The sequence below is a fragment of the Neolamprologus brichardi genome, chromosome 11, assembly GCF_056152115.1.
Source record: "Neolamprologus brichardi isolate AB-2024 chromosome 11, ASM5615211v1, whole genome shotgun sequence".
Taxonomy (NCBI): domain Eukaryota; kingdom Metazoa; phylum Chordata; class Actinopteri; order Cichliformes; family Cichlidae; genus Neolamprologus; species Neolamprologus brichardi.
In genome coordinates, this window is record NC_142114.1 from 9,728,937 (window position 1) to 9,752,589 (window position 23,653).

At 39.3% G+C, this 23,653-nt stretch overlaps 1 long non-coding RNA gene across 1 annotated transcript in view; it reads right to left on the reverse strand.

Annotated features, from left to right (window-relative positions):
• Nucleotides 1-538: 538 nt before the first annotated feature.
• Nucleotides 539-23,653, reverse strand: part of LOC102796883 (uncharacterized) — a 30,167-nt gene continuing 7,052 nt past the window's right edge. The window contains exon 3 of the long non-coding RNA XR_437054.2: nt 539-646. This is a non-coding gene — a long non-coding RNA (uncharacterized LOC102796883). The remainder of the gene's footprint in view (nt 647-23,653) is intronic.

Below are 23,653 nucleotides of genomic sequence, written 5' to 3' on the forward strand. Positions count from 1 at the left end.
TCTGCAACCAAATAAATCATAGATTTTTGGAGTTTTTTTGTGACCAATTTCACCTTGTAAGAGCTAGCAAAGTCCAGTAAAGGCTAGCAAAGTCTAGACACCATTTGCCAACCAGTCAGTGAACTGAGCTTGCCAGGAGGTTGCTTGTGGGTTCTACTCTAGGGACTAAGCCATTTTGATTCAAGATGAACAGCTGAAATATTTGTGGTTCTGCTTAATATAAATGCAAATAAGATTTGCAGATCTGTGGGAATATTTATATCTCCAGTATTCAGGAAACAGCCAAAATGATATATTATGACATTCTGCTTACAGGTAGGTGAAAACCTTTAGTTACCTATAGTTGAGCGTCATCGGCAGAGAGATGGCACTCTCGGTTATTCGGCAGCTACTTTCAAAGAATCAACCAAAAATGAACAGCAGAACCAGTAAACTGCTATGACAATGGTGCTACACTGATTCAGCAGTTTTAAATCTGCAGTAGCTTCATCTGCTTGAGAGCACCCCAAAGATGTAGGCAAGTGTACTTACCAATTTGTTGAGCTTACTGTATCCATAATGTGATTAGCAAGGCAATTGTTCAAGAGCGTTTATAGGATAAGTCACATGCTGATCGTGTCTGCACACTTTTCCACATGCCACACACCTGTGGGGTAAAGCAAAATGGAAACTTTATTTTGGAGCATAATATTCACAATTTAATAATAAGAAAGTAATAATAAAGACAGCTTTATGTTACATTACAGTGAAAAATAATACTGAAAATGAAACAAGTGGTTTGAAAAAATATCTTGTAGGTAGCACTTTTCTATTAAACTTTGCTTTGACACAACATCTAGGCAGGCAGCTTTCTTTCTCAACAGTTGCATATTTTGGTGAGTCAACATCCTGAATCAAAAAAAGTGTCACCAATAAAAGTGTAACACTATGCAAAAATCCTTCAGGACGAAGGTCATTATTGACACCTGATGTAGCTAAACCTGAAAGTGGAACTGAGTCGCAGTCCAGCATTCATATTAACAAAATACAACCTGTCATTCAAATCCAGGGGTGCAGTTAGTCAGAAAAAAAACCAACTTTCCAAGCACCCATTAATTAGCATTTTTCCATCAACAGTCAAGTGTTTGCTATAAAAAAAAAAGGGGAAAAAAGGACGATAACAGAGGGAGACGAAATTAATTTGCATTCGGTGTATAAATAGTTCCAGGACAAGGGCTGTTAAGTTTGAAATTAACATGTAAACAGTTGGAAAGTCTGCCCTGCTACTCCCTATCCCCTTCTCCTTAACCCCCACCTCTGGTTCCCTTTTAGCGCCTTGATAAATATACATAAAGCCCCACACAAAGACCGCCTTGTTCCTTCAAATGGGCTACTTTTTAATGGAGACATATATTTCCAGGATTATATCAGCATTCAGTTGCAAATTTTGAGTTTTTAATACTCCAGTTGGGACAGTCTATGAATAAGAGTATCATTTGAATGCAAGGGAACACCTGGTGCTGAGGGGCTGGGCTTGGAGGGGGTTTTGAGCTGACCTGGTGACAGTGCCAAAGCTTCACTTGTTCCCAGAGTTTGCATTTAGATTCTCCCAGACTCGGTCATCACTATGATACTGTAGAGTGCATATTTAACGTTATTCTCCTGTCTTATAAATGCCAAAGACATGGCGCGAGGTCGGCTGCTACATTTGAAGTTGGAAGCGTGAACAGTGTGAGCTCAAAAAGTTTGAAACTCTTAAAGTGTAATTATCCAATATTGCCACGCAGCAGCTGAGAATTTCTTTTATTTCTGAAGTAGTGTTTTCAGTGGCGTGATCTGTCGTACAACTATATATTAACTACAATTTTGCTTATGAACCTTTGAAAATCATCATTATTATTTTACTTTTGCAGACACCTGCTGCTTCTGGTTTATGCCGATTGGTTAAAACACAAACAAGAACTCTGAATTCAAAACTGTTACGAGAAAACAAAGGGGAAATTTAAAAAAAACTTTCAGCTGTGCTTTTTTTGTTGTACATTACTTGGCTGCATGAGAACAGAAAGAGGTGAGGGGGAAGGTGGTGGTAGGGGGGGACTGTTTGGAGGAGGAGAGAGGCAGGGGTACAGGGTCTATTCGTATGCACCCCACATCCACTCAACACACAATCAGGCCTGTATTGCGTTTTGCAAATTTATACCCAGGATGTTGGTTTAGAGTGTTTCCCTGAAAAAAAGAAAAGGAGAAGGATTTTTTTTTTCAAGTAAGTGTCTGCTTTCATGAGCAAGAGTGATTGAGGCACACAAACAAACCTTTGTTTCCTAGCTCACAGATGCAAGGCCCGAGCTCTGATTTACACCCTACCCCAAGACACATTTCTACTTATTTTTAATACGTTGCAACTAAGACTTTATGAAAAATAGGCTTATTGAACACTCAACGTCATTTGTGGTCACCCCTCAAAAAATAAATAAATAAATAAATAAAATGGTAATGCATGAGGAAATCACACTGTTAGCAATATCCACTCCACGCTGTGTATCCACTAGCCATTCAAACCAGCCTGTCTTCTCCCTCAAAATATTTGCACAGCCTCATGTTTGCAGTGACGGGAGAGCTGTACTCATGAGAAGACAATCCATAGCGAGACGCAGGCAGTCAAAGTCAAAGGCACAGAAAGCTGAAGCGAAGGAGTACCGAAGTGTTGAAAAGTTCGACACTGATTCGATGTGAATATTCATGTTTGGGTTTTACTAAAGCAAATGTAATAAGGCCGTGCAAACACTTATATCACATGTCATCATAAAATATCAGTTTGGCTATATTTCTTCTACTTTCACTTTGTGTTGTTTACAAAAAGAAATTGTATATTTGTGCAATACTTGCAATGTATTCTGCATCAGAGGAGTGGCGATGTCTTGACTAAATGTTTGCCACATCAAATCAATGTGCTATATTTGAGCTGAGAACACGGTCAAGTCGCTGAGCCTGCTGACAGCATGTTTACGTCAGTCCCAATTAATAATCAGTTTAATGATTTGAGCCCTTGACATGTGGCCCTCGACAAATGTGGGCAGGAAAATGCACACTCGGTGCCGTTTGCATAAATCTACCGTTTCAGCTCGAGCTGAGGGGGAAACAGAAGGACAGGAGAGAGTGAGAGAAAGCGAGAGAGCGCGTGAGAGAGAGGTGAGGGAATTATAGGACTCAGATGTGTGTGATTGGCGGTTCCCTTGGCTCCCAGGGTTAGAGAGTTCAGAGAAAAGCCGATTATTGCTCTCCCTCAGGTCAAGCCTTCATAAATAAACACGGGGAGAGCCTGAGGCACCGTGTTTTAGTATGATTAGCATATCATACAGGCTATCGACATGGTACTTATCATATTACAGCGCAGCCGTCCTCTGAGCACACGGAGGTTACATGTACGGGGCTGCTGAGCATACATCTCTGTTCATTAGAAGGCTCCTCGGGGAGAGAATAAATCATATCAGCACGTGGTTATACCAGCCCAGGCGTTTGACTCCGCCATACAGCGGATGTTAACCAGAGCCTTTAATAAGCTGGAGAAGAGCTGACAGTTAGCTTCAGACTGATGAACAGCGGAGGAGACGAGGGGCAACGATAGGGAGGATTGATAGTAGGAGGGAAGTACACTGAGAGGCAGAACTGTGGTACATGAAACTAATCTCTGGACCACTTTTCTGACACCTTACACTTATGCTGGCCTCCTGAGTGTTTGGACCTGACTTCATCCTGGACACTTTTGAATCTGCATGCCAGCTGCATGTTAACTGGGTCCATTATGTCCTCAGCATTACAATTAATCTTACAATGAACCTTAAAGTTCTGCATGATTACCAATTACATGTTGGGACTAAGATACCAGAGGCCTTATTTCATTACAAAAAATATGAATTGAAACAAGCGGTACCATTTATATATATATATATAAAAACTGAATTAGCATTAGTGTTTTTATCAAAGACGAGCAAATGACTGAACAAACTACTGAAGCTTCATCTGGATTCATCAGTTGGCATCTGAAAAAGAGTACTCTCACCTGCCCAGTAGAGGTGGGTGGATCGATCCAGATATTGATAGTACCGATACAAATGCTGGTATTGGTATCAGATCTATACTATCACAATAGGATCAATACTTTGATACTATCTTCTAAGTTCAGTGTGTAGCCCAGTGAATTGTGCTTAAAGGTGTTTTGTTGTGTTAATTTGCTCGTGGTAAAGTTGTCATTTAAGCTAGTTTCTGTAAAGCTCAGTGAACAGAAGACACACAGCGTGCACAGTTCTAGTCAAACAATCAGAAATTGTGGCTGGATTTACTGAGGAGATTCAGCCTGTCAGGATAGGGCAAACCATGAATGCTGCATGTATCAACAAGTACCAGTTAAAAAAAATGCCTACTGGTTTTAAAAAAAAAGTAAAACTGCTTTTTAAAGTAAGAAAAAAGTTTAAGCTACCAAATCTAACATAACAAGAAATGTCCAACCTGACTTCAGTCTAGGCTTTTTAGTAAGACTGGCAGACTTGAAGTCAATGACTGTGGTCAATGGCTACCTGGAATTGTGATCCGGTGTAATAAAATATGAAAAGGGTGACAGATTTTGGTGCAGTGAACAGAAAAAATAATGTTTCTATGGATGATAAAATTAGCCCAGAAGGAATTATGACTGTGTCTTAAAACTGCACGGGATGGAAGTCACCCCGATTCTCAGACACGCTGCTCAGATTTCAATTTACGGCAAGCCTTTTCTCCTTAGCTACACAAGCTCAGCTCACAGACCAGGGGCCACAATTAGCAGCTAGCCATTCTGACCAGGGAGAAAGAGTTAATGACATCCGCACCTAAGCCCTCCTAAGCCTAGGGAGCCGGGGCACCGAGGAGCCTCAGTGCTCTCCTCCTTCCAGTCAAGCGTGGCCTCTTTAGGTGGTCCGCGCACACACTGGAGGGGATGATATATTCTAACTGGTATTAAAATATCCTCCAGGAGGCCGGGCTGCTGGGGATGGCCAGCTGGGTGGATATACAGTAAGAGGCTACAATGCAAAAACGGGGATATTGGATGGGTGTTTTTCTTTTTTGGGCTTCATGGTGGTGGCACAAAGCTGGGATCAGTCAGGATGCCATGTCGCCTGGATAATCACACCCACCACTGGCATGGATCTTATGCCAGGGAGAGGAACAGCAAACATCAGAAGCATATATTTAGTTTTGAGACCTAACATTAAAAAATAGGAAAAAGTCTAAAATATATCAAGTTTAAGGTTTTTATTTGACCTCATCGGACTGTTTGCAAATTTCCTTGCATTGTTGTCTGCATACAGCACCACAGTATAATAACACTTTATTAAACGAGCCCACCACGTTTCCATTTACTCCATCACGTCCATGCCTGTGTGTGCATTTCTCTGTGTGTTCTTAAGTGATGCCATCCCCTCGTGCCCACCCCTCAAATCCCCACACCCCACCCACCCATGCAAATTAGAACTTCACACACGGTGCGGCAAGCTGCTGGGTGCTCTGTGATTTCACACGACCAATTAAGGCCCTCTTGGCAGTTGTGTGAACAGTTTCATTAGAGGAGATAATATTGCAAAGTGAAATGATAAGCAATCATTATGATTAATGCCCAGACATTACATTGCTCGTTAATGAGGTGTAAATGATCTCATTATTTTTTGAAAGAGTACAGATTAGATTAAAGTGGAGTGGACAGCGCTCCTCGGTGTTCAGATAAGTTAGTGTTAATTAGGCCCAATCTCCAGGAGCAAATGAGCCGCAACCCTTTGGTAAACAATTAGGCTTCCATAGCCCTGGGCTAGATGGACAGGGATAGGCGACTGAATGGATAGATCACTGGAGAGATGGATGTTGATGGAGTGTTGAAATCTGAATCAGATTCATTGTTAGCTTTCCACACAAAATCAGACAAATTGTGTGAATTAGTGTACCGAACAACAGAGTGGGGCAGATATTTCAGGGTTTTAAATGTTCATTTCCATCTGAAGTAACACATATATACATAATACACGTTAAGATTGTGGTTTAGATTATTTTTCAACCCTCCCCTCGTGTGTGTAATTGTGGAAAATTTAGCGTTTGGGTCTTATTATTAAACAGTTAGCTTGCTGAACAGTGAGCAGCTGCTAAGGGTGAAATTAATAATAGATTTCAAACAGTCTAAACTATTGTATAGACTGTAATAGCTTTCTAAGTCATACAGAAGTAAAGTATTAGCAGTTGGAGTTAAACTTTTAGTACAAATCCAGCTATTTGGTTACTATAATAATAATAATACTAATAATAAAAAGGCAGACCACAGTTATTATAAGTGTAGAACTGTCGATAATCCGAGCAAATACTTGTCTACTGTATCTTACATCTACCTTTTGACTACTGTACCTCGATTGTGTCCTAAATCAGGCAGCGTGATTTCAAATGACAGTGAGATTTCATTGAAATATTAAGCACCAAAACCTTCAGAGGTAGTTTCATAAACAGCCCTGGACCTGGACCATATCAATGCAAGGCTGTCCGTCTATTGTACATGCTCTGAAAAACATACTCTGGAAAACAAATATCGCCATCATCACAGACTGTCGAAAGACTGCGAGAGATTTCCCGAGCTCCTCACAGCAGCCTTGCAGCTGCTCTCAAGGTAACAAAACCCACTTTCATTGGGTGCTTTAAATTACTTTTTGGCAACAATCTGAAAACAGGGGGAGAATTTGGAAGTGTTTTTATGTTTATTTCATGAAGACAGAGCTCAGCCTATTGACGTCAAATAATCATTTGTTGGGTCTTTATTGACTCAAACAAAACTTTTTTTAGAAGAAGTTTTTTTTTTTTGCCTTATGCACAATTAATAGAAACAAAAAAGACACAACGGCTTTTGTATTTGTGCTTTTGTTTTTGACTTTAGGAGTGAAATCCATTCATTCAACAAAACTAAATTATAATTTATTACAGTACTTTAAAGGATATGCATCATCAGAGTTTTATGATAATTTCGGTAAAACCGGGAAATCAGATCAGAAATAAAAGAAAATACGTGTTTTTTTCCCCCAGTGTTAATTAAAACTCTTTTTCCTTGAGGCGCTAACAGCAAAGCTTTTACAAAAACAACTCATGATGTCTCAAAGGTTACCACAGAGTTCGTGTACTTTATCTAAAGACAGGCCGGACCAGGCACAGTGGGAAATATCTGCTTCTGACAAAATTGATTTTACCGTCCTCGCCTTTTGTCTGAAAAGATATGCTTAGATTATGACGAGAGAAGCGATGCTGTAATCCCTCAACCAGGAGTTATGTTTCAGAGACATCAAGCCCTTATCGGTGATTGATAACGCTTAACTCAAAAACATATAGAAGCATTAGGAAAGTCAATATTTTGCCAGCGACTGAAGGTGACCCCTGGTTCCTGTGTTTGCGGTGTGTGCGTGGAGGGCTTTGATGGTAAATTTGTAAAGGTGGTTATGTGGGGAGGCTATTATGGATTTGCTATCTTGGCCTGAAGTGTTTGCGGCTGATTATGTGATTAAATCAATAATAATTTCTCTTTGGGCTCCTTTGCTCCTCTGCTTCATCTTCTTTTTCCTGTGTAGTTGAGTGGAACGGTGGGTGGGGACTGGTGTACACAAGTACAAATGTAGGCACAAACACACACACACACAGGCACGGCAGAACAACTGCATAGCAGATGGCACAATGGGCACACAGAGGACTCAGAAAGTTTCTATAACTAGTATACGCAGAAATATAAGAGTGGAAACATGGTAAAAAAAAGGGTAAATGTTTACAAAGTACAGTACTGTACACATCTTTAAAACCTGGAAAAAAATCATGTTAAACCAAATAGCACGCTGAACAAGCTTTCACCCAAGACGTGTGACGTTCCTCAGAGATGCACAGCTCAAAATAACACCAAAGACGATGCCCAACACCTCAGCTGTCTTCACCTCTGTGTTCCTTCCATCAGACCACAGACCCTGGATTGGTGACTTGTGCCAGCCACTCCTTAGCAACCGCCATCAGTCCTCTCTCTGGTTTTGCCAGGTTTGTTGTTATGTCTAGACTGCAGGAAATGCAACATTACATTTGTTTACAACCAACAGGAACTAGAACCAGAAGCTGTTACGTGATTAAAGAGTGCTTCCCAGCGAGAGAGTGTGTGTGGCTCAACCCCCTGGGTTTGGCAACAATCGACTCAATACAGGCGAACCAAAATGGAGAAAGAGAGAGCTGCCGTTTCTATCGGTTAGATGAGCAGATTACATTCAACAATGTATTTTCTTAAGATTTGGGGGAACTGAAAGCAAGTAAGCGCGAGCCGAGCTGAGTTTGAATGCGATAGTTTTTTTTGTCCTGTATTCATGCAGGTGTTTGTTTGGGCTTGTGACTGTTTATAATATGTATTTAGTGAGTCTGTGGCTGCGTGTGTGTGTGTGTGTGTGTGTGTGTGGTTGTGTGCAGCTCAGTTAACTCACAATCCCTCAGCACCCTCTTAAATCTATACCCAATAAAAATCAGCACCGTCTCGAAAAACAAAACCCAGGGAAACATCTGTAAAACATCGATTTTGCAGATTGCAAACCAACTGCATGGCTAATGAGAAAAGAAATCATTTTTGATTAATTAACCTAAAAATTGGAGAATCTAAGCTGCCACCAGGGAGATGACAAGTGGTGCAGGCCCGATCACGCAGAAGGAGGAAGGACATACAGTAAAGCCGCTGAAGAAGGAAAGTAGCTGAGGTATGGCTCCCATTACTGAGCCAAAATCACCAAGAGTCTTTGTGGTGATCAAATAGTGGAGTGAAATATTTTCCACTCAATGATTGTGCCCATTTATTCAGGAAGAGAAAAAAAAGATGTTGGTTAGCTATCAGCTTGCTTGGAATTCACTGCTTTACAGTGCGTTAGTTTCAGTTGTGTTATTTGAGGGAGGGAGTTAACCCGGATCACAGCAGCAGACAGATACAGACGCAGTTCAGATGTTTTCTGGCTGTAGTCACAGATGTGTCCCACCTACTTTGGATAATGCAACACACTCCCTTCCAGCTTTTATTGGATCTGCTTCAGTCTTTTGTCACTCTCGCTGGGACGCTGTTTATGGGTTGTAGCCTTAAAATACTGTTACATAGGATTGTCACAGGAAAACTTTAGTATTTAAAGCATATCCTCTCCACTGTGTGTAAATATAGTTGTGCGAAGTCCTCGATATTACAAGGCCAATTAATAGAACGTGTTACTGCAACTATAGCATGCATTAATTATTTTTTTAATAGGTATAATTAGTAGGATTCCAACTTTTTTTAAAACCAAACAAACTGTAAAATGGCAGCTGTTCAATGAACACGGTACCACATTTATGCAGTTTGAACAAAACACGCACTCATACTCAAGAGTTGTGTTCTGCTCACACACACACAATTGAGGGAGGGTGTAGAGAGCCAAGTTGAGCTGCACTCACAACACAGCTGGTTGTCCAAGGTCAATAAAGAACTCGGAGTGTTTATTTGTCCATGTGTTTTATTTGCTTTCTAATACAGCAGAGGTTCAGATTTGAAAGATCTACTTGAAAAGAATCACAGTGTCTAAAGAGTGTGGGAAATTTCCACTCACCATAGAGGTTTTTCTGTCTCCCCTTCCTCTTTTTTCAATTCTATTAGTTTTTCATAATTCATTACCATCCTGCCTATTTCCCCCTGGTGTCTTCATTTTACCCCTTTTTTCCTCCTCGAGGAAGCACAATAGTCGTGCCCTAGCAGCTCACTAGGGTGTTGCAGTAACAACCTCCTACCCCTCTGATGGCTAGACAGTGGGCCATTGTAAAGCTGAATCGCCATGGATTTATGGCCATAGTCCTGAGTTCCCAGAATGCAATGTCACTCTGTCACGCCGTCATCAATCTGCTGTCTCTGACCAAAGACAAAGAGGGAAAAAATAGCCGCTCAGAAAAGTGGCACAACAGCGTGAGCGATACTTCTTTATGCATGATCTAATTTTTATCAGCTCCCTCTCCGTCCTAGGTAAAATGCGTGGGCACAAAGAGCTCCATTTAATCAAGACATGTATAGGTGCAATGACATGAGGCATCATCTACTATTTCCAGATTGAGCAATTAAGAACTGGCTGGTTGAGTGCCAAATGTGGCCTTTGCGGCAAATGAACACGTCTTCTCATGCCAAACTTTTTCAAGACGTTTAATCTTCATTAAGCTATAAAACCTCCAGCACGGGAACACATTGACATCCGCTAATAACTCAACACAACTTTTAAATATGAAAAAAATTTGGTCGGAAGTTTACTTGATAGGAAAACATTTAGAAGTGTCTTTATCTTAACACTTTTTTTTCTTACAAAAAAGTCTGTTGCTACAGACTAATTGCTGGAATCTCTCCTTCTTCTCCTACTTCTCAGAGTTATCCCACATGATCTACAAACCAATGTCTTAAACATCATAAATTAGCTTCAGAAAGAACGGCTGGAGTTTCTGTGCTTCTATTATGAATAAGAGAACCAAACCTACATCCTCATGATTAATGTGCTCTCAAACCCTTCTCATAGCCATGGTAACCAGGGCAGTATGCCACGCCGTTTAGAGAGTAAAAGTTGTGTTTTTTTCCCCCAAGTCTCTCACTGGTATCTCCTCATCGCCAAACACTTTACATACTAGATTTTTGAAGCTGGGAAAAAAAAAACCCACAGAATATTCTGCTTCTGCTAAATGCTGTTACATAACATGCTAAAACAATAAACAGCAAACATGCTAACAGTGATTCCACTTTACTTGTCTCTCTTCCCTCAGATGCTTTTGAAAATGTTATATAGCATATGTGAGATGAAAGGCCCTCGTGTCATGCTACAGTCACGACACATAAATCATAAGAGAAGTACAGGGATATTGGATTAAACAGCAGTAATTCTACTTAATAATCACATACGGAAACAGACACGACCGAAACAGATGTCTTCACGTGGCGTTCCCAAGCTGAGGTTTACAGGGGAATTTATAGAAGTGGAAAGACTAAAGAGGCTTTTCAGTGTAGGAAAATGCTATTGTAAGACCCGGGAAAGTCAACTAGTCATAAAGAAGGACAGTTTTTGTTTTTTTGTTTGTTTGTTTTCCAACCACAGGACTCAATAATAAATACATACAAGCTTGTGTTAAAAAAACAACTGAAGGAAATTCCCGAACACGATCAGTCATTTTTCTGGTAACTATAAAGGAACAACAATTGTGTAAAATACCTTATAATTGATTTTCACGCTATAAGAAGCATAAAAAACACATTTAATCTCCTGTTAGGAAAATTTTAAAAAGATTAAGAAGAGTTACATTCTTGTCTCGTGTACAAGCTGCACAAAATAATATATAGGAGCCGAAAAAAAAAGAAAAAACATGCTTTCAGGTAAGAGGAGATTTTATATGCTCGCAATAAAGCAGAGCATTCTTTTTTAGATGTCCATAAAATAAAATGCTGAATGGACTTATAGAGGCACGGGCAAACGCGAAGTGTGAACATTAAAAAAGAGGAGAAAGGGAGAGAAACTCACCCACTGTGATAGAGCTGCGATTATAAGTTTGCTGTTGATGCCTCAGATCTGTCAGCTACCTGATGTGTGCCTCCTCTAATTTACTGTGTCAATAACACTGCTCTGGAAACATGAGCAGCATGATACATGGAGACGGTTTCCGTGGACTTCCCTCCAAAGTGCCAATTGTTGACAGTATAAAATAAAAAGAAAAAGTGCCATTATCTAAACCACCTCGCACTCGCCTTTGCTCTTTGTAGCTACTGCCTTTTTTTCCCTTCTTTAATCTCCCCTAGTCACCAGTGGATGTAAACGCTGTTTAGTTTCCGCTTTACCTACTTAACTGTTTAATCTTCTAAGTTTCCTTGCTTAGTGAACTTCGGTGGAGAAGCTATAGACGAGCCGTATTTCTTTCTTTGTATTTCTTGTAGCAACATAGCAACATGTAGCCAAACACTTGTTTGAAGAAAGTTTGATTTGCTTTCATTACAGTCAAGGACTGTTTTCTTAGACTAAAGACCTTAACAAGAGGCAACAAAGTTCAATTAAAGGGAGAGTGGAGAGGTGAGCATTGATTTAAAGACAGTATTTCAAACTGCACCCCAGAGTGCAGGGCAGGTGTCTCACACTGATGACACTAATTCTTAAGGGAAATTCATGTTAGTTGGTGTCTAGACGTTTTATTACTTGACCAGGGCACTAAAGGACAGCTAGCTTCTCATTTTCAACTCAACTAAGTATGCTTATGAGCAAAAACGTTCACCTAAACAGATCATTTTCAGTGACACTTCAAGATGTGAAGTTCAGTTTATTAGTTTATTGATAATCACAGGTATTCGTTAACAGCATGCTATAATTAATGCTACTGTACATTAATTATTAGCAAGCCGGCCTGTGGACTTACCTTCCGATCGCTCAGTTTGTGACTTTACACAGTGAACTTGTCTGAGCTAAAGCTGAGGGCAATTCTTTGAGTCTGCTACGAAGCCAACAACACCAACAGCAGTCACATTTCTCAGTCAACCTTTCTCACTTTTTTGAGTGTGTCATTACACAAACTCAAAAAAGCAAAGAGGAAAGCTGGTGGAAAAAAAGGGGACTGCCACCAAAATATAATATATATAATATAAAACACACTACACTAAGCAAATATTAAAAGAGTCAAAAACAGTCAGTCGCTTACATCAGAGTGACACAGGTCAGGGTTGAGCCAAAATTTTGGAAAATACTGCAGCACATTTCAAATACCACACACACACACACACACACACACACACACATACTTGCTAAGTATTATTATTCATCCTAAAACTGAGGGCTTTAAGCACCGCCGTTTAGTAAAAGCTGCTGGGGTCTCAGAGGTACCCCACAAGCCCTTTGGCTGTAGCCATGTGACTCCCATTGAAGCGCTGCGATCATAAGAGCAATCTCACTCCGAACTCACTGTATCTAAATCCAAACCTCATTTGCTTAAATCTAAATAAGCAGGTTTGCTGGCTAATCCTAACCAAATATTTTGAACAAAGTGGAAAAAAAATGAAGACAAAATTGAAAAGTGACTGTTAAACACAAGACAACCTGCGTGCTCCAAGTTCACACTCCTGTTAGTCACACAACTGTCACACAACCCAACCTGCTTATTGTGTGCTTTAAAAATCAGTTACAACGTTATCACCTACCTTCAAAATAATCTTTATAGATACACTACACAGTATTTATTAGCATTTTTTAAGTTTTGTGACAAAAACTGTTCCTTAGTTGTTAATTTGTTGTTAATTAACAAACAAACTGGTGTTTATTTCTCATGTTTTTACCACTTTTATCTGAGTATTAAAACGTGAAATAAATGGGAAATAGAGGAAGTAATTCTCCAGTCAGGTGCCGTTAAAGCGCTGCTGAAGAAGAGGGCACGGGACAGAAACAGAATATTTAACAGAAACATACAGTGTCCATAAACACACACACACCTCTGATATTTTCATCAGCTGCAAGCTTTAATCTTGTGAGTGAATCGTAATCTTGGGCGCGCCCGGGAATATTTACCATCGAATTTTTTATTTTATTAAATGTCAAATTTTACACTTCACTTTTTCCACCAGAGCCAAAAGAATTGGAACACTTTTTGAACATTTTCAGATTTCTTAAACGCAAAATAAATGGGCATTGATCTTTTGTTTTTCTTCTTTTCTAATTTTCATTAATGTAAAAATAATTGCCACAAATTTTATATGTACGCAATCAATTCAGTTAAAGAACGGTAATTTTAAACCCATAAAAGGGAAAGAGAGACATTTGTTTCCAGAGAACAAAAGGGATAAAATGTCAACATATTTCCATACAGCAGGTTTATAAAATGCATTTTTCCCAGTGCTTAAATTGTGATCTTAGATTCATTTTGCAAACCACAATTAATTCAAAAAGTCCATCTCCAAATTGTTTTTGAAGTGAAAGGAAATTGTATAGATCAAGATTATTTTAATTCATCATTCAAAAAGTATCATTACTTTATAACTTTCTATTCCTTTGTTATTTAAGAGTACTCTTAGTCTAATGTGTTTCCATTTACATGGATTTCACACTTTGAGAATAGATTTTTTCTTTTTTTCCATCAGTGCTTACAGCAGGGAAACATATTTTACTACCTGTGAGCTAAATCAAACTTGACTTACAGCGAAGGACGTGCAAAAAAACATTTAGATTGGGAAAAAATAAGGAAACCTTTTCCCACTAAATGCATTTGTTATTTAATCTGAATATAGTGCAAAGATGCAAACTTCAAAACAGGCACACACATACATGTACACACACAAACACACACAGTTGATTAGCAGGGCTCCTGTGAGTGTGTGTCACGTTTTAGTGGAAAATTACAGCTCTTTCAACAATTCCTCAGTCGGAATCCCATTCTAAAGTGGATTTTATCTGCAAATCACAATTATTTTGTTCATGCTCTGTTTTAATGGGCACACCCGCTGGGCTGAAGAAGACACTTCTCTATTCATAAATGTATTACTGCTGGGGAATCATTAACTTATTGTTAGCGGCGCGACTGATGGCTTATTGACATGACAACATTCAACCAACACTTTTGTCTTTAAGCCGTGCATCCATATCACTGAAAACAATGTCATCTACCCCATTTTCACCACTCCCCCTTGTGTGTTTGAGCTTAGTGGAAGGCTTCTCGGTGACTGGGGGGAAAAGAAAAAAAATGCACCCAGCAAGACATAAGTGTAGGCTGGGTTTCTGGGAAGACTGAAGAGGTTTTCTTTATGATGAGGAATAAGAAAAACAAAGGCACCAGATGCCACAGTAAATTTGACAAAAGGGTGTGAGATGATGTTAGACAGAAATTGCTGTTTGCTGAAAATGATATAGTGCTTCTGTTTGTGTCAACTTAAGAGAATAGTGATCGAAGCCTAAATAGTGGCAAATCAGAGCAGGGAGGACAAATTGCCATGTGTGGATTATCTGAGGAGCGAAGCCCCGTCTGATATTTATGGCTGGAAATGCAGGAGAGTCATAGAGTCAGACAGTTTGCACAGATGGTGGCCTTCCTCGGTCAACATTCAAATAAAAATGGAATGAGCGTCTCCCTCTGTGTCCGGCTATTCCTCTGTCAGCGAATGCAGACACAGATAAAAGGACAGGGTGTAAAAGTGTTTAAGTAGCCAGAAGTTGTAAAGAAGGAGGTGGGGGAAAAAAAGAAAGCTTCTGCAATCCTTTCTGCCTTGTTGAACTTTATTAAATTCTGTCATTCTCTCCTTCCTGTCTGACTCCCATTGTCAGCTTCCTCTCATGCGTAACTTGGATTTTTTTTTCCTTTTATTTTATTTATTTTTTTACTTTTCGCAGAAGTGTTGTTGAAGACATTCAGACTGAAAGAATGTGATGGTGGTAATCATAGCACCACCTAAAAAAATCACCCCGAGATGAATCAAAACGTCTGGAATGCGTGTTGACCGCTTATTGCGAGAGAAAATGTCCACCTAATCACTTTTTCAGTGGTCTGATTGGGGCTGTGCTCACTGGGTGGTTGTGAGTAGTTGCTCATAGTTTAGAAGAGATTGCTTAAAGCCTAAATCATTTTTATTGCGTTATCATAATCGGAGTGAATTCAGACATTGACTGCAGTGCTTTCGAGCATTTTAAAAATTTACACATTAAAGTGACATCCGCTGTTAGCTGCCAGCCTAAAAAGTGCTAGTTATTGATGTGACATTAACCACTAGTTTATGATAAAAATCCCCCAAAATAACAGATGGAATAACTTTATACCAGTACAACACTACTACTTTGTTTCTTGTTTCCATCTTTTACCAGAAAAAGTACATTATGAATGGGAAACACCGATGCAAGTACTAACAACTGAATAACACCACGGTTGTAAGTTACACCATTATTCTTAGTAACACTAAGATGAAGGTCCTACTTGGAGACGTTTGAGATACCTGTGTGAATCACAGCTGCTATCTGTGGGTTTTTTCTGCTATTTTTTTTCTCTCCGTCTAAGAGACGAGTTTGATCTTGAAGTATGTCTGTTGTCTGGCCATTCATTACAGCGCCTATGAAAGCCACGCTAATGGATATGAAAGGCAGATCAATTGTCCAGGAAAGGGGAGATTAGGGAGGGATGAGTCACTATATTCCTCCTTCTTGACAACCACGTCATGCCTCGCAGCCTCTCCGGAGATGTCCCCGATTGATGCCTATCTTTCATCAGTTTGGCTTTAATCTGACATTCCACGTGCTTCATAATCATATCAGCAAAAAAAATCTATATCGCATCAGCCGTTCTTTCCCACCTGTAGAGCAGAATATACGTTCGCCTCTATGGAACCAAGGAGCGAGAGGCACGTCTTTATCTATTGATCATATTTTGAAGAAGACACAAAAAAAAACACTGCGAGGAGACGAACAGAAAGGGTAAGAAAAGGCTGTTCCCTAAAACAAACAGTGATTGTGAAGTGACATTCTGCGAAGAAGTGGCAGACTCTCTCTTGGTGCCGGCCAAACAAACAAACAGTGGGGCGAGACAAAGTGCAATCACTGACCTTTGTTCAAAGAAGCCATCTAATCTGTTTCCACTTTACTTAATTAGAAAAAGCAGAGGGATTTTTAATGTGCACAGTGTTAATGGGAAACAGCTCACAGGTGCTAATTAAAAAGAAAAAAAATACTGATCTCTTTGGTAACTTTGAGTCCATCAATCTATATATTCATCCATTAAAAACTTAGCCAACTTATCTGCGATTAGATGTTCACTGTTTTTAAAGCCGGATAGTAGCGCCCGTATTATATCCCAGTATTTGTACAGTAAATGAATCAGCGTTTGTTCCTCAAACATATACACACCTATGCGCCGTGAATTACAGGGTCTGGCCTTTGTCAAATGCGGTAGCTGAGTAATTGAAGCCTTTTCTCTGTATGGCTGACGGCTTTCCCCCTCACTGAAGGCTGCATCCTTATGCAGACACTGATTAAATACTGCTTTACAGGATCGACAGAGGTACCATGTGTGCCCCCGAGGTGGCAAACGTATTCGCTTCCTCTTTGACTTTGTCTGTTAAAATAACACAACGCTGGGCTGCTCTGCTTAAACAACCCGGTTTGTGTTCAACGGACCACTCGGAGGGAGCCAGCTTTAATATAACTAAAATAGCACGAGCAAACAGAAAAATTATAATTAATATTTACAGCTTTACATCAAAGCTCTCTGTGAGTCTACACACACCACAGCTACCTTTCAGTTTATAGAGAAGCTTCATACATGACTACACTCACCAAATCCCACCGCAGCTTTATCAGTTAAAAAGAAAAGTTTGTTTTCAAATTCCTATGACGAGCAGTGCTGTTACCTTGTAGTTCCACTGCAGTTTACAGTGCTTACTGATGGATATCACAGTTTTTAAGGTGGTGCAAATAGCAGCTACTTAATAGGCAACTCAGGATTCTACTGTTAATAACATATTTATGATGGCAGAGGAGTCACTAGTTACTAAAGTACTTGTAAATTCTTTGTTTGATACTTTTTTCTTTAACAAAGAGTAATAACTAAGGCAAAACTTTACTTGAGAAGCAGATAATGATAAATTAATGATAATCATGTGTGTGTGTGTGTGTGTGTGTGTGTGTGTGTGTGTGTGTGTGTGTGTGTGTGTGTGTGTGTGTGAAATATATTTTCGTGGTGACACAGTTGATGGCTGTAGTGATTGTCAATTGTAGTTTCTGTTATTTCACATTCCTTATGCTCCCCTGACCAGCTGACACAGTTAGAGACAGATTATATAATCAGTAATTAGTGCCATTTGAAGATATTTAGTAAAATATTTGGCCACATTCAACCCCAACATAGAATAAACATGTTAATAAACATGTTTACGTACTTTTTTGCTAGTGTGCATTTTTACTTTATTCAGATCTGTCTAATTCCTTTAACGCTACATAGTTTGCACAGGTTGTCATTCTGATATCCAATGCCCCCAAAATATAGTCTTGTACAGCACTAATATTATATCTTTTATACAATAGTTTTCTTAATAAGAAAAAAAATACAAATGATTTCTTTCTTACATGATACAGGACCCAGTAGCTGATGAGCTCAACCCCATGTTATGCACCCTTGACCACATTAAAGCCCCCCCTTTGAATGGGCAGTGTGTGGTCTGCCTCTCAGGGACGGCAGGGGGACACAGGAAACAAATTAGCTTTCTTGACCTTGGCCCAAGTTTCCCTTCCACCCTTCACCCCTCCTCCTCAATGCCCTTCATCTAGCCACTTCAAGGGTCAGCTGGATGACAACACGCCTCTGTTGTCCTCCACAGTGGGGATATATTCAGATGAGAAGCTCTTAGAGCTGACGTGCATCATAGGAAGTGAGGTTTATGAGTTCATTTTCTATATGAGGACAACTGGTTGTGGTGAAGATGATTACTAGGGGAAAACGTCATAAATATGGTGCTGGGTAATATAGTCTTTTTTAGGGTACATGCAAATAACAAAGAGGTTTCTTTCACAGATTAAAGGGAAAAAAAATAAAGCGAGATCATGAAAGGGTTAATATAAGGTGACGAAATTTCTGCATGGGATTAAACAGTGAAATCGCTTGAAGAAAGAGCATTTCCTGACATCGTGAAGCTTTCCCACCCTCATTCTCAAGTTCAACACTGCTGTCTCACACGCACACAGACACGCACACGCGGTCATGCAAACACATTGCAAAAGTAGATTTTCTCCCATCTTAATAAGTTTAAAATCTTACATAAGAACTCAGTTGCAGCGCCGCTGCCCGGGCCTAAAATGAGAGACCTTTGGCCGTGTGTGAAAAGAATCCTTTCAATGATAGATATTGGATTGTAACACCGGTAAGCAAATCTAATTCTCCCAGTTCACGCAAAAGCACGTGCATCGGTGTTCAGCCTGAGAGCAAAAATAACCTATGGTGTCCAGGGGATGGAAGTAGCAGCACATATTAATGCTCATACTCTTCATTGATCTATGAGGACTCCTTAATCTTGTGGGCAGCTTCCACCTACGTATATTTCATAATGTGATACACTGTGCATCGATAACACTGGTAAGGGCCTATACTGTCTCATGCTGGCTCACAGCATTTATTGATCCCGGAGTGAAGTAAACATGTCTTTAACACGCGGGACTGTCACTCCTGGCAGATATACGAAAATTGTCAAGGCAAGAGCCTCGTTATTAGACGCGCTAATGATGACGGGAATCGATAGTTAACAATGACAAGATATCATCTGAGAAGTTAATAACTGTCTACATGGAAAATGAGGAGGTTAAAAAAGCCTGCTCTGTGGGGTTAGGGGAAAACAAGCACTTGTCGAAGACACATTTATTGTTCACCACTTTCAACTCTGTGCTGGGGATTATTTATGTGCTGTATGATTCAACTGCTGTTCTGGGAATGGATAACAAAAAAATACATACAGTAAAATGACTCAGGGGTATGGCTTTGGCAGAGTACCAAATTGACCATATCCTTGTGACTAAACGGCGGCTTAAGCCAGAGCAATTTCCTCTGCATTATGGGCAGGCGGCCAAGTAAAAATGATTATAGGTGTGAGCTTTGAGCAATGTTTAAGCACTCCTGGTTTTTCAAAACCAGAGGTCCTGGATACTGGTATGTTTTTGCACTAAGGCTGTTGCAGCCTAGTTTGTTTGTGAAGTTCGTGCTTTTTTATGACAAAACATATAAAACGTGGCCTGGTTAATATCCAGTCAGCCTCTCCTTTACTCTTTAAAGATCATTTTTCATTTCCCATTCAACGTTTTCCCCTATTTTCAGGCAAATATTTACTTTTTATAACCTATATTTGCATTTCTTCTAGTTATTGAGACTGAACTGTCTTTTTGATTAGTTCTTTTTTGCTACTATAACATTAGAATTGTTTCATATGTGAAGGTGGTTTCCCAAGAACCTGGAGAAAACATACAAATAAACCCCAAAATAAAAAATGTCCTGTCAAAAAAACAAAACAAACTAATGAAATAGCTAGCGGATAAAATAATAATAATAATAATAATAACTAGCTAATAACTAGTTGAAGAGTCTGACCGCTGGGTAAACCATATGCCACCAGTTGCTGATGACACTGGCAAGTGTGTGTGGATTCCTCTAAACTAAGATCACATGGCCGGCAGTCTGAGTCCAGACAGTGGGAAGTGAAAGTGCTACTGCAGCCACAACACAGGTCATATCTCAAAGACGGTTTTCAGCTGTACAGTGCAAAAGGTCTTCTCGTTTTACACACAAAACTTACACACAAAAAAAAAGACAGAGGAAGAGGCTCAGTTTAAATGATGCAACAAGCAGGCAATGTGAAGATTTAGGAACTGTGAACACGCACTTTTCATTGAAGACAGAACAGGAGAAATGATCCGATATGATCTGTAAATTAAATCAGTCTCGCTCGTTAGTTCACACGGTTACCATAAGTGCACATCTCCACCAACCAATCAAACTCACTGTAACTGTCTACATATTTTTTATTTCCAAAACAAGTCGGATCAAAGTTTAATGAGTTACTGCTTTGACTTTCTTTCCAATCAGTTTCTAAAAACTGCTGCTGACAAATAGATGTGCCATAGATATCAAAGTATTATCAGCGTAGCTATTTGTTAAGAAATAAAGGCGAGGAAGATCCTTTTTATAAGGATCTGCGTTATTAAAATATTACTGCTCACAGTTTTATTAGAGAGCTCTCTGTTTTTTAGTATCTTAATGAGCTGAACCTTGAAAGCCTTTTCAGAGGGGGGGGAAGGGGACAAACTGCAGGTTCCTCAGCTTGATTTTGTTTTATCAGTGTTGTCTTACATCAAGAGAGGGACAGAAGGGCAAGCTTGTGTGGTCTGACAAAGACGGCGACAGATGTGGAAGTGTGAAAAATAAAATGAACTGGGTATAGCTATTTGTGTGCAATGAAGAAAGACATAAAAAAGCAGCTTTACGCTGAGATAGTTGCTCTAAATGAAATACCTGCAGATTGCATGTTGCTTTGCATTCGCAGGGGTATTCAATTTTAATTAGGGTTTTGGAGACATCTTTTATCAGACTGTCACTAATCTCTCTCTCTCTCTCTCTTACTCTCTCTCCCACCCACTTTCTCTTCTCTCAGACACACACACACACACACACACACACACAGGCTAACATATGAAAATGCAAAAATAGAGCCACTAGAAAGAAAGAAGCAAAAAATGTAAAAGAAAATCAGAAGATTTTATGCAACAATTTGTCTGATACACACGTTATTAAAAAAATGAAATGGGAACAAAACCTTTGTCCCGTTTCATTTTTAGAGGAAAAACCATTAGCTCTCCTGTTTAATTGCCTTTTCTTTGGGGCAAAGGTGATAATTAATTTGGCTCTGGGAGAAACACAGTAACAAGAATACAGATATATACAAATATATTAAAACATGTTAAATTGTATCTTGTCTTCAGGGGTTGGGGAGGATTATAATACTCCGCTGTCCAAGTAAAAAAAGGTTTGCTATTTTAGATCCTAAATGACCACGATTTAGAGAAACTACATTTAAGCTGAATGTTTTACAGCTGTAGTCCTAGCTAAGAAATCCCTAAGAAATCATGCCCCTGCCTCACAGAGCTTACCTTAATATGATGACAAAATTTTATGCCAAAAAAAATGATTTTAAAAAGACTGAAATAAAAAGAAAACACATGACATGAGCTTTCTATACTGCAGTATAGTCATAATGATACGTTTTAAAAACAGCTTCTCAACATAGCCGTAAAAACAAAGAAAAAAAAGGCAAATTCTAGCTATAAAATGTCCTCTTCCGCCCTTGTATTCTAGCTGTGTGTGGTGTGGTGGTTAGCTTGTCTCCCTCTCTTCATTCCTGGCCCTCTTCCATTGTTAGTCACCTTGTTTATTGGCTGGAGCAGCCGTGGCGTACTGGACATCATCTGAAACTACAAACGACAGGATGCAATAAGCTGGAGAATAGCAGCAATCTGAGGAAAGTTCTCCATTCACCAGAGCTCCCTAACTCTCTGTCTTCTTATCCTGGGCAGAAAATAAAAAAATCAATACGGGCTCACAGGGCTTGATAAAAGTGCTGGACAGGGAGAGAGGCAACCCTGGATATAGTAAATTAAAGTGATCAAAATTTTCCAGTCGAGTCAGCCCGCAGCCTACATAAACTAACAACCCTGTCTCCACAACTGTCCGTCATCCCCTTCCACCATCTTCATCCTCTGCTTCAGCATTATTTCAATCTTTCAGTTTCTCTGGTTTGCTCTGCTTTTCTTTTCTCTTAATTTAGTTTTCAGCTGTAGACCTTTTTTTTCAGAAATTCCACATGTAAATCAATGAAATATAATTTTTTATTCTTCTTTTCTAATAAATATGTAAAAAAAAAAAAAAAAAATGGGGAGGAGAGAAATGAGTTTGAATTAAACTAGGACCTTTCTGCTTAGGCTTGTGAGCTATTCTCGAACAAAACACCGACTCAACAATCAGAGGCAATTTTCTGTATATATTTTCTATTGCCATGATATCTTTGCAAAAGTACTAAGCTCAAGCAAAACTCTCCTTAAACTATTTTTTTCCCATCAGCTGAAGGCATCTGCTAACGTGCGCTAATGCTATCCTAGATTCCCATACACAAGACTTAAACAAAGCTACTCTGGGAGTCGCTTTTCCTTTTGGGTTTGGGTTGAAATATTTTTTTTCCCAACATTAATCCTGCACGCTTAAAAAGCAAACCCATAAGCATATCCAGTGCCGAAATGTGATGCCAGAGGCACCTGATCAAGACAAATCCTGCAGACCAGGACCCTAAACTTTCATTTGTGTAGCAGTGAATCTGTGTATTTACATTCGCACAAATACATCCTAATGATATACAGGTTTCCACACAAACAAAAAGTTACGACACATTTTATTTTCCACTTTGTATAAATTCAGTATATTTTTCTTTGGTCTGCAACAACACGGATATGAAGTTCATGAACAGCTAAATCTTATTTTTTAGGGCTAGACTCTAACTTACTTTACTGGGTGATTAAGCATATATTTATTTGTTTAAATGGTTGAAAATGGGGCTGATGATAGCAGTGACCCTTCAGTAAACTGTAAAGTCACAGCCAGCTTAAAAACCAAAAAGAAAAAAAAAATATCACTATGCAGAGTTTATGGTAAACCTACGATTTTTTATGTATAAGGGTAAAAATATTTAATACTAATACTTCTTCATTTATTTTTAAGTAAACATTAATAACCTCATCTTTAATCAGGCTGCATGTAAAGGAGGGAAACTATATCCTTACAGTCATTATAATGAGTCAACAAACTCTCACAGTATTACTAATGTTTGGTCCGTGTAAATCCTCATGCTGGTGATGCTGAGAAAGTCTTAAATATATAGTTTGATGATACACATGTGTAATTTGTGAATTTTACAGTGTTTTTACATGCTATCACTTTAACTGTTGTGTACTACCACACATACACTAATTCAATTACAGTAATTCCGGCAGCAGCTGACTCACTCTGCTAACATACACCCACTGCCAGCCCACACAGGGCCTCCTTGGCACCTTGTCCACCTAACAGTAAGACGGGATTAATGGGG